This window comes from Schistocerca cancellata, unplaced genomic scaffold, assembly GCF_023864275.1.
Source record: "Schistocerca cancellata isolate TAMUIC-IGC-003103 unplaced genomic scaffold, iqSchCanc2.1 HiC_scaffold_1140, whole genome shotgun sequence".
Taxonomy (NCBI): Eukaryota; Metazoa; Arthropoda; class Insecta; order Orthoptera; family Acrididae; genus Schistocerca; species Schistocerca cancellata.
Genome location: NW_026047139.1, coordinates 1,504,814 through 1,517,517, shown reverse-complemented (window position 1 = coordinate 1,517,517; position 12,704 = coordinate 1,504,814). Strand labels below are relative to the sequence as shown.

The 12,704-nt window shown below is 44.8% G+C and overlaps 1 protein-coding gene across 1 annotated transcript in view; it reads right to left on the bottom strand.

The window, feature by feature from the left end:
* LOC126159412 (uncharacterized) overlaps positions 1-12,704 on the bottom strand; it is a 160,948-nt gene that overhangs the window by 39,323 nt on the left and 108,921 nt on the right. The gene's annotated exons all lie outside the window — the stretch shown is intronic.

Genomic DNA, 12,704 nt, shown 5'->3' with positions numbered 1-12,704 from the left:
AGCTCTCCACGGGGCTGGTGTGCTGGTGTAAAAAGCTCCAGACACTAAACGCAATCCACGGTGGTGGACAGCGTCGAGACGCTGAAGAATAGATGGTCGTGCAGAGGAGTAAATTATTCTTCCACAGACCAATTTCGAGTGCACTAAGGCACAATATAGGTGGAGAAGGACCCCTCGGTCCACTGCCCACGATGTACCATTCAAAATATGGAGAGTGTTGCCAAATTGCAGACAGTGAGCCGAAAGACATGAAATGTGGGAGGACCAGCACAGTTTTCTGTCAAACATAAGACCCAAGATTTTAGCGATGTCCGAAAATGGAAGGTTGACAGGGCCTACATGTAGGGAAAGCACAGGAAGCTGTGTACGACGCAAAAAATTTAGACAGACAGTCTTACTGGGAGGAAAGTGGAAGGGGTAGTCGACCTCGAAAGCCCCAAGAGATCAATGTGCGGAGGATGCCTGTCCTCCAACAGGTATCGTGTCCTCTCTCCAGGTCAGAAACTATTGCTACCGTTTGGCGTTTCCTGAGAAAATTGTTCATGATATAAGTGGAGAGAGCAACAAGATGGTCAACTGCAGAAGGGTGCTTTCAGGTAACACAAGTGGCCTGATCAACGATGCTAGGAAAGTGACGGTCATCAAGTGTCACTAAAGAGAAGAAAAGTATCCAATCGGCTTGGGAAAACTTCCAGTGTCTTGGGCACATAGATGGCAGTTGTGGCTGTAATCAAAGGACATACGGAAAATGGTCACTCGAGTGTGTATCAGCAAGAACAAACCATTCAAAGTGCCGAGCTAGCTGAACAGTACCGACCGAAAGGTCCAAATGAGAGCAATTGTTGTGGAGGCAGACAAAGATGTAGGTTCCCCAGTGTTGAGGCATGCAAGATCATCTCGGTATAAGAGGTCAGTCAATAGAGAGCCTCGCAGACAAGGACACAGATCGCCAAGATCAACCACCAATAGGGGGCCGGGAACTGACCAAGGAGATGAAGAATATCAGCTCTTGCCATCGGTGTGCACGATGGAATATATATAGTACAAAGAGAGAAGGTGTATCCAGAAAGGGAAAGATAGACAGTGACATCTTGGAAGGAACTGTTTAAGGGGATTGGGTGATAACGGACAGTATCGTGGAGTAGAATCATAAGCCCCCATGTGCCAGAGTGCCATGAACAGAGGGGAGATCAAACCAGACCGATTGGAAATGAGGGGGAACAAAGCGATCGTGGGGATGCAGCTTTGTTTCCTGAAGACGGAAGACAACCAGGGAGTAGGATCGTAAGAGGATCGACAATCCATCCCGATTGGCTCGAATGCCGCAGATATTCCAATGGGTAATTGACACAGTGTGGAGAGAAAAGGGAAGAATTTTACCACGGTTACTGTCAACTCGACTTCTGCTGAGAGCTGGCGGCCGACAGTGTGGATCAGCATTCAGCCGAAGGCAGAAGATCCTGATCCATAGGTTGTTTAGGGGGCAGTTCCTGCCACCAGGGATCGGCAGCCAGTGGTGCGCGTCGGTGACACGGAAGGTGGCTGAGGGTGGGTACCGCTGGGTGGCACTGTAGATGAGACACGCTGTGGGGCGACCAATTTTGGGGCTCGTGATTTAGCAGGAGCTGATGAAGGCTGAGCCGGAGAGTGAGCAGGTGACAGTGGGGAGGTTAAATGGGCGATCTTTGGGCTGGCCGATGTGACGATCGTGGCACTAAAGGTGAGATCGCAAGTCTGCTCGGCTACCTCCTTAGTAAGCCGAGGAGAGGCAAGGGCAGTGCTACATTTACCTGCCGGGGGCACAGTGGGCTTTCGACTGGCGAATAACTTATGAGCGGCAAAAGTAGACACCTTTTCCTTCACTCGGATTTCCCGAATAATTCGTTCATCTTTGAAAACGGTGCAGGGCAATCTCTAGAGGAAGCAGCATGGCCGCCCATGCAGTTGATGCAATGAGGGGATGGAGGTGGACAATAACCCTCATGGGCATCCCTGCCACATGTAATGCATTTGGTCGGATTGGAACACGACCGGCTGGTATGATTAAACTGCTGACACCGATAGCAACTCGTAGAGTCGGGGATGTAAGGGCGAACTGAAATTATCTCATATCCTGCTTTAATGTTTGATGGGATCTGAACTCTGTCAAACATCAAGAAGAGAGTGCAGGTTGGTACCAAGTCCTTGTTAACCCTTTTCATGACTACGTACAGCTGTTACGCCCTGGTGAGACAGGTAGTTTTGAAAGTCCTCGTTGGACAATCCATCGCGTGAGCACGTATAAACCACCCCACATGATGAATTTAAAGTCCGGTGTGCATCCACCCAGGCAGGGAAGGTGTGTAGCAGTGGAGTGTGCAGTAATTTTTGTGCCTGGAGGGCACTGAATGTTTCTAACAACGAAGTGCCACTTCTTTATCAGGAACAAGACTTTACCGTACCTGCAATTGCATCAATACCTTTCTGAATAATGAAAGGACTGACTGGAGAAGTCTTGACCTTCATCCGACCAATAAACAACTAGAAACAATGGCACTGACAGAAGAATTTTCTGTGGCTGAGATTCATCAAACTTTTGCTTATGAGCAGAAGTTGTAGACATAGAGGAAACCATTCCAAAAGTATCCCACATTACTACCGGCATCTCCGATGGCGCACTCCTTCCTCATGGAGGCCCTCTCCGAGGACACTCCCAACTTAGGTAATCGTTCACAACTCAGGTCACACCTCCCGAGGAACGGATGGGGAGGACCAATTGGCACATTTGGAAGGTACCAACTCGGGTAATCACCCATCCCTGGGCCTGGTCTTTACCAGGGGGTATGTATGTGTCCTACCTGGCTACCTGGGGTGGGCCGAGTCGTGCTTCGGTAGCTCAGACGGTAGAGCACTTCCCCGCGACAGGCAAAGGTCCAAGTTCAAGTCTCGGTCGGGCACACAGTTTTCATGTGCCAGGAAGTTTCATATCAGTGAACACTCTGCTGCAGAGTGAAAATCTCATTCTGGAAACATCCCCCAGGCTGTGGCTAAGCCATGTCTCCGCAGTATCCTTTCTTTCAGGAGTGCTAGTTCTGCAAGGTTCGCAGGAGGGCTTCTGTAAGGTTTTGAAGGTAGGAGACGAGACTCTGGCAGAAGTAAAGCTGTGAGGACCGGGCGTGAGTCGTGCTTCGGTAGCTCTGATGGTAGAGCACTTGCCCACGAAAGGCAAAAGTTCCCAAGTTTCTAGTCTCGGTCGGGCACACAGTTTTAATCTGCCAGGAAGTTTCATATCAGCGCACACTCTGCTGCAGAGTGAAAATCTCATTCTATATCTTCTATTAGTCCATCTCCCCCCCTCCCAATCCATACATCTTCTCCTTCGGCCCTCTCGGTTCTCCTCCTCCGTTATCAATATGTCAATTTTCTCCTCCCCCCTGCCTGACAATCTCCTCCTCTGACCCCTCTGTTCATCCCCTCCTCCCACCTTCTCTCACCACATTATCACTCACACACCAATTGACAATCTCCTCCTCTGACCCCTCTGTTCATCCCCTCCTCCCACCTTCTCTCACCACATTATCACTCACACACCAATAGGAGGCTGGTGGTTCTCATCCTCACAGTATTTCTTTCCAGAACACAACTAATACATGTACCAAATTTGGTTGAAATCATTCCAGGTGTTTAGGATGAACTTTTTACCCATGGCCATGCCCATGTACACACATTCGAATCTATTTTACATATATTTACTCATAACATACACTCCTGGAAATTGAAATAAGAACACCGTGAATTCATTGTCCCAGGAAGGGGAAACTTTATTGACACATTCCTGGGGTCAGATACATCACATGATCACACTGACAGAACCACAGGCACATAGACACAGGCAACAGAGCATGCACAATGTCGGTACTAGTACAGGGTATATCCACCTTTCGCAGCAATGCAGGCTGCTATTCTCCCATGGAGACGATCGTAGAGATGCTGGATGTAGTCCTGCGGAACGGCTTGCCATGCCATTTCCACCTGGCGCCTCAGTTGGACCAGCGTTCGTGCTGGACGTGCAGACCGCGTGAGACGACGCTTCATCCAGTCCCAAACATGCTCAATGGGGGACAGATCCGGAGATCTTGCTGGCCAGGGTAGTTGACTTACACCTTCTAGAGCACGTTGGGTGGCACGGGATACATGCGGACTTGCATTGTCCTGTTGGAACAGCAAGTTCCCTTGCCGGTCTAGGAATGGTAGAACGATGGGTTCGATGACGGTTTGGATGTACCGTGCACTATTCAGTGTCCCCTCGACGATCACCAGTGGTGTATGGCCAGTGTAGGAGATCGCTCCCCACACCATGATGCCGGGTGTTGGCCCTGTGTGCCTCGGTCGTATGCAGTCCTGATTGTGGCGCTCACCTGCACGGCGCCAAACACGCATACGACCATCATTGGCACCAAGGCAGAAGCGACTCTCATCGCTGAAGACGACACGTCTCCATTCGTCCCTCCATTCACGCCTGTCGCGACACCACTGGAGGCGGGCTGCACGATGTTGGGGCGTGTGCGGAAGACGGCCTAACGGTGTGCGGAACCGTAGCCCAGCTTCATGGAGACGGTTGCGAATGGTCCTCGCCGATACCCCAGGAGCAACAGTGTCCGTAATTTGCTGGGAAGTGGCGGTGCGGTCCCCTACGGCACTTTGTAGGATCCTACGGTCCTGGCGTGCATCCGTGCGTCGCTGCGGTCCGGTCCCAGGTCGACAGGCACGTGCACCTTCCGCCGACCACTGGCGACAACATCGATGTACTGTGGAGACCTCACGCCCCACGTGTTGAGCAATTCGGCGGTACGTCCACCCGGCCTCCCGCATGCCCACTATACGCCCTCGCTCAAAGTCCGTCAACTGCACATACGGTTCACGTCCACGCTGCTACCAGTGTTAAAGACTGCGATGGAGCTCCGTATGCCACGGCAAACTGGCTGACACTGACGGCGGCGGTGCACAAATGCTGCGCAGCTAGCGCCATTCGACGGCCAACACCGCGGTTCCTGGTGTGTCCGCTGTGCTGTGCGTGTGATCACTGCTTGTACAGCCCTCTCGCAGTGTCCGGAGCAAGTATGGTGGGTCTGACACACCGGTGTCAATGTGTTCTTTTTTCCATTTCCGGGAGTGTATTTCACAGATACCTGAATCTCTGATGAATTTCATGCAGGTCAATGTTTATGACAATGTGTCTTCTAAATTATTTGTTGTACAATGGTATAATTTTGCAGGTACGTCCATAGTACATGTGGCTACTGTCTGCATCTACATCTACATCTAACATCTACATGGTCACTCCGCAATTCACATATAAGTGCCTGGCAGAGGGTTCACTGAACCATTTTCATACTACTTATCTACCATTCCACTCTCGAATGGTATGTGAGAAAAAGCAACACCTAAGTCTTTCCATTCAAGCTCTGATTTCTCTTATTTTATTATGATCATTTCTTCCTACGTAGGTGGGTGTCAACAAAATATTTTGATATTCGGAAGAGAAAGTTGGTGATTAAAATTTCGTAAATCGATCTTACCGCAAAGAAGACCGCCTTTGTTTCCGTGACTGCCACCCCAACTCACGTATCATATCAGTGACACTCTCGCCCGTATTGCGCAATAACACAAAATGAACTGCCCTTCTTTGCACTTTCCATCAATCCTACCAGGTAAGGATCCCATACCGCATAGCAGTATTCCAGCAGAGGATGGACAAGCGTAATGTAGGCTGTCTCTTTACTGGGCTTGTCGCATCTTCTAAGTGTTCTGCCAACAAAGCAAAGTCTTTGTTTCACCTTCCCCACAATATTATCTATGTGGTCTTTCCTCTTTATGTTGCTCATAATTGTAATTCCTAGGTATTTAGTTCGAATTGACAGCCCTTAGATTTGTGCAATTAATTGTATACCCAAAATTTATCAGATTTCTCTTAGTACCCATGTGGATGACCTCACACTTTTCACCGTCTAATGCCAATTGCCACTTTTTCGCACCATACAGAAATTCTATCTAGAGCATTTTGTTATTGGAATTGATCGTCTGATGATTTTATTAGATGGTAAATTAGAGTCATCTGCAAAAAATCTAAGGTGGCTGCTCAGATTATCACCTAGATCATTTACGTAAATCAGGAACAGCAGAGGGCCTATGACACTACCTTGTGGAATGCCAGATATCACTTCTGTTCTACTCAGTGATTTACGAACTGTGACCTCTCTGGGAGGAAATCACGAATCCAGTCACACCAAGTGAAGTGTGCTGTGAATACAGTTAGTAGTAAAGAAGCAGAAAATTAAAACGTCATGCACAATGCAGCACTCATCTCAGCATTTGACTCGATACCTCCCAAAATATCTTTCGTACAGCAATATATTTTGGGATATATAAAAAAATCTACTCACCGAGTGGTGGCGGAACACACTCATAAAAGAGGGTTTTAATTAGGCATGCTTTTGCAGCCAATAGCTCCTCCTTCAGGCAGAATGGTTGAAGGGGGTGGAAGAGGAGTGAAGAAAACACACTGGAGAAGTCTAGGAAAAGAGATACATTTCGGAAAAGTCACCCAGAACTGTGGTTCAGGGAAGACTTTCTGCACAGGATGAGACGGGAAGACAGACTGTTGGAGACTGCACCGGGCGAGATTTGAAAACCGAGACCTTAAAGATGGAAGATGGGGTAATATGCATTCAGAGAACATTGTGCACGAGTTAATAAGAGTGAAAAGGTAAGTGCATTGTACGTAACAGAGTTTGGGATGAGGTAGTGAAAAGTAGACGGGCAAGAAAATGAAACACGTAGAAAAATAAAACGGCCTGAAGAAAAGAGCAGTTACTGTGAAGAAATGCTGAGATGGAAGACATTAAATTAAGGCCAGGTGGGTGGAGAGAACACTCTCTGGTGCCGTGTGAAGGGAAGCTGCAACAGTTGTCGCTGTGCCAACAGTCCTCACTGCTCCTGATGTCGTCAGACAGTCCACGTCGCATACTTGTCTCGCTGCAAACAACCAGTTTCCTGACTATGAACATAACATGGCTATACAATCCTGCACGGCTGAGGGAACAACGTGTCTGTCCTCTCAGGTGACAGTCTCTGTCGAGATCCTGCATCGACTCTAGTACAGATTTCCAAAACTGTCAATTTTTTATTCACACTACAGTTGTGGGATCCCAAACGATGTGAGCTGTAATATTGCTGAATGACACACTACAGTCTCTAACAAAGAGATAGAGGGGCTGGCCAGTACTTACCTCAGCTCAGTACAGCCGATAGATACACATAAAACAGAACCGAAAATTACATTCCTAGCTTTCGGAACAGATGTTCCTTCATCAGGGAGGAGAGAGGGGAAAGAAAGGGAAGAAGGGAAAGGAGATTCAGTTACTCACAACCCAGAGTTGCTTCTCGTCGCCCCCCTAACCTCTGTAACATCCTTGTTAAACCCTACAATATTCCCAGATCACCTTCTCTACCCAGCGGTTCCTACCCCTGTAACCGACCCCGCTGCAAAACCTGCCCCATGCATCCCCCCACAACCACCTACTCCAGCCCCGCTACTGGTAAAACATACAAAATTCAAGGCAGGGCCACATGTGAAACTACACATGTCATTTATCAACTGACATGCCTGGAATGCACAGCCTTTTACATCGGCATGACAACAACTAAACTGGCTGAGCGCATGAACGGACACAGACGAACTGTCCGCCTAGGAGATGCCCAATACCCAGTAGCGGAGCATGCCCTCCAGCATAATTCTAGGGACCTAGGAACCTGCTACACCGTATGTGCCATTTGGCTTCTCCCACCCAACACCAGTCCCTCTGAACTGCGGAGATGGGAACTTGCACTCCAACACATCCTTTCATCCCGCCATCCCCCTGGACTGAACCTACATTAAACAACCTCACTCCCATTTACTCTTCAGTCTTCTCCTCTTTCCCTTTCCTCTTTAGCCATTCACGCATCTTTTCATCCTACATAGTTGTGTTTATCTTCATACTATATACCTCTTTACTTCTGTATGCATCCTCTTTGGTTTGAAGCTGGCACAGTACTTACAGTAGAATATCTTTGGCTTCCCTCTGACAACCATGCCTCCATCCTTGCTACCATCCCTATTTTCCTTTCCCTGTTGCTAGGGCTTCCCTCTGACAACCATGCCTCCATCCTTGCTACCATCCCAATTTTCCTTTCCCTGTTGCTTCATAGCCTGCGTTGTGAGTAACTGAATCTCCTTTCCCTTCTTCCCTTTCTTTCCCCTCTCTCCACCCTGATGAAGGAACATCTGTTCCGAAAGCTAGGAATGTAATTTTCGGTTCTGTTTTATGTGTATCTATCGGCTGTACTGAGCTGAGGTAAGTACTGGCCAGCCCCTCTATCTCTTTGTTAGTATTTGTTTCACATCTTTATATGAGATTTTCCATTAATTATTTACACTACAGTCTCTACAAGCCATGAACCTGCTGCTGTTTTATTCTGACACATCCCAGTTTACATTTCTCCATCTAACTAGACGTATAATGTGGTCTTTTCGCAAATGACATCTAAAGCGATTTCTTAAGGAGAAACCCACAGTGTAATGTTTCCTTACATAAAGAATGTAGCTAGACTTATTGCTAAGAATTCTGCATGATTGTGCTGAAATACCGATTGTCTGCATATACAAACAGTTACTGTATTTACGTGATTATAAGATGAGGCTTTTCCCAAACTCCTCATTCCTAAACTGCAGGATCATCTCATCTCATATTCGCAGATGAAGCTATTGCTGCTACAGTCAACATTTTCACATTGTTTAATAGAGCGTATAAAGATAATAATATGTTTAGAGAGGAAGCTTTGGCTCTGAGGTCACATGCAGATCAGTTTTGAAGAATTTGGAAGGGCAGGGGAAAGGGGGAGGGGGGATGATAGATGTGTTCTCAGTTCCCATCAAAACCTTCGTAATTGCAATGTATTCTGATAAACAGACAAATAATTGTGATAGCAAATATATGAATTTCACAGTTGTACTATTAGGATGATGATTACAAACAGTGGTACCACAGAAAACAAGGGTTAGAGGCAAAAGAGGTAGAAAATAAAACAGTCCACATGTTAATGAAAACCATATCTTTTCCTTTATTTTAACTCCTCATTTCAACTCCTTATCATAAATAAATATGGACTGGGGGTAAGAAATGAAAGAGGAAGCCACCTGGTAGAATTTTGCACAGAGCACAACTTAATCATAGCTAACACTTGGTTCAAGAATCATAAAAGAAGTTTGTATACATGGAAGAAGCCTGGAGATACTGACAGGTTTCAGACAGATTATATAATGGTAAGACAGAGATTTAGGAACCAGATTTTAAATTGTAAGACGTTTCCAGGGGCAGATGTGGACTCTGACCACAATCTATTGGTTATGAACTGTAGATTTAAACTGAAGAAACTAAAAAAGGTGGGAATTTAAGGAGATGGGACTTGGATAAACTGACTAAACCAGAGGTTGTACAGAGTTTCAGGGAGAGCATAAGCGAACAATTGACAAGAATGGGGAAAAGAAATACAGTAGAAGAAGAATGGGTAGCATTGAGGGATGAAGTAGTGAAGGCAGCAGAGGATCAAGTAGGTAAAAAGACGAGGGCTAGTAGAAATCCTTGAGTGACAGAAGAAATACTGAATTTAATTGATGAAAGGAGAAAATATAAAAATGCTGTAAATGAAGAAGCAAAAAGGAATACAAACGTCTCAAAAATGAGATCGACTGGAAATGCAAAATGGCTAAGCAGGGATGACTAGAGGACAAATGTAAGGATGTAGAGGCTTATCTCACTAGGGTTAAGATAGATACTGCCTACAGGAAAATTAAAGAGACCCTTGGAGAAAAGAGAACCGCTTGTATGAATATCAAGAGCTCAGATGGAAACCTAGTTCTAAGCAAAAAAGGGAAAGCAGAAAGGTGGAAGATGTATATAGAGGGACTATGGAAGGGCGATGTACTTGAGGGCAATTTTATAGAAAGGGAAGAGGATATAGATGAAGATGAGATGGGAGATACGATACTGCGTGAAGAGTTTGACAGAGCACTGAAAGACCTAAGTCGAAACAAGGCCCTGGGAGTAGACAACATTCCATTAGAGCTACTGACAGCCTTGGGAGAGCCAGTCCTGACAAAACTCTACCACCTGGTGAGCAAAATGTATGAGACATGTGAAATACCCTCAGACTTCAAGAAGAATATAATAATTCCCATCCCAAAGAAAGCAAGTGTTGACAGATGTGAAAATCACTGAACGTGCAACGCTGCAAAATACTAACACGAATTAATGACAGACGAATGGAAAAACTGGTAGAAGTCTGGATTCCGTAGAAATACGGGCTAGATTAAGAAAAGGCAAACCTACATTTCTAGCATTTGTAGACTTAGAGAAAGCTTTTGACAATGTTGACTGGAATACTCTCTTTCAAATTCTAAAGGTGGCAGGGGTAAAATACAGGGAGCGAAAGGCTATATACAATTGTTACAGAAACCAGATGGCAGTTGTAAGAGTCGAGGGGCATGAAAGGGAAGCAGTGGTTGGGAATGGAGTGAGACAGGGTTGTTGCCTCTCCCCGATGTTATTCAATCTGTATATTGAGCAAGCAGTAAATGAAACAAAAGAAAATTTCGGAGTAGGTATTAAAATCCATGGAGAAGAAATAAAAACCTTAAGGTTCGCCGATGACATTGTAATTCTGTCAGAGACAGCAAAGGACTTGGAAGAGCAGTTGAACGGAATGGACAGTGTCTTGAAAGGTGCGTATAAGATGAACATCAACAAAAGCAAAACTAGGATAATGGAATGTAGTCGAATTGAGTCTGGTGATGCTGAGGGAATAAGATTAGGAAATGAGACACTTAAAGTAGTAAAGGAGTTTTGCTATTTGGGGAGCAAAATAACTGATGATGGTCAAAGTAGAGAGGATATAAAGTGTAGACTGGCAATGGCAAGGAAAGCGTTTCTGAAGAAGAGGAATTTGTTAACATCTAGTATAGATTTAAGTGTCAGGAAGTCATTTCTGAAAGTATTTGTATGGTGTGTATCCATGTATGGAAGTGAAACATGGATGATAAAAAAAGTTTGGACAAGAAGAAAATAGAAGCTTTTGAAATGTGGTGCTACAGAAGAAAGCTGAAGATTAGATGGGTAGATCACATAACTAATGAGGAAGTATTGAATAGAATTGGAGAGAAGAGGAGTTTGTGGCACAACTTGACTAGAAGAAGGGATAGGTTGGTAGGACACATTCTGAGGCATCAAGGGATCACCAATTTAGTATTGGAGGGCAGTGTGGAGGGTAAAAATCGTAGGGGGAGACCAAGATATGAATACACTAAACAGATTCAGAAGGATGTAGCCTGCAGTACGTACTGGAAGATGAAGCAGCTTGCACAGGATAGAATAGCATGGAGAGCTGCATCAAATCAGTCTCAGGACTGAAGACCACAACAACAACAACAACAACAACATCATAAAACCCTGAGTTACCTCAATTTTATTATTTTGACACATACTTAAAATCGCTAGTGTACTTGGGCAGCTTCAAAATAGACCTCTGAAAGAATAAAACTCCATTTATATCTGTTTCAGCACTGATAATTAAGTGTTCAGCCACTACAGGGCATGTGGTATTGCATTTGTACCTGGCCGTCGTGTTTTGTTTGAGGTGGTTGCTACTAGGTATCGTCTTTACTGTGTGCATCTTTAGATGCTCAACAACGAAACACGTGCTTCTCAGCCTTTCTCCTGTATTGTTGTTAACGCAATGCTTTTAAAAAGGATTACTACAAAGATCATGAGTTTGACAATGAATTAAAGCAGCTTAGAAAGTGAAGAAGTATGTGACGTTACTTCATTAGAGACAGAAAGTGACGACAGTTCGTCAGTCGAGTGACAAGTACTTGCCGGTGGTATGAGATAAGTACTTCAAATGTGCTCTGGCCAGCTCCTACGAGATTTCTGTTCACAGGAAATCATTGTGAAATATGTGCTTAGAATTGACAGCTACACAGAAACTAAAAAATGATTTCAAGTTACAGATATTTTAGTCAAAGTCTAGTGCCCGAGTATGCACGGGATTGTATTATTGGTGATTTTCAAAATTTTGTAAGTTACAGTTTTGAGCTCTAAAAGCCATCTTTATATTTTAGTATGTAATGTCCTTCAATATATAATGTTTTTCATTAATAAAAAATTATTATTTTTTGGAACACAATTTGGAAAAAAAAAAAAAAAAAAAAATGCTCCTTGTGTTATCAAATATAGACAGTCACAAATGGAATAAGTTCAGAATAGTTACAATGTTAACATTTTAGACAGAAACATTATGTCAATAAAATAGTTTGTTACTCTGATTAGTCAGGTTATGTTAAAATAAATGTTTCTAAAGAAGCTTCAAGGGTGAGCAGGGTGCAGGGGTTTGGGGAGATCATCTCATATTCGGGGTCGTCTTATACTTGGGTAGAAACAGTAGTAAACTTCGTGCAGATTTGACAATTGTTTCATTCTACCTCTGTGATATTGCAGTTTTAATAGCTAGCTGCATATTTTATTTAATGTCTTGACTTATGATTCTTTTTTACTCAGTTTCAGTCATGACATTTACGAGTGATTCTCAGCTACTTCACCAGTTACGGTTTCATTACTCAGCCAATTACT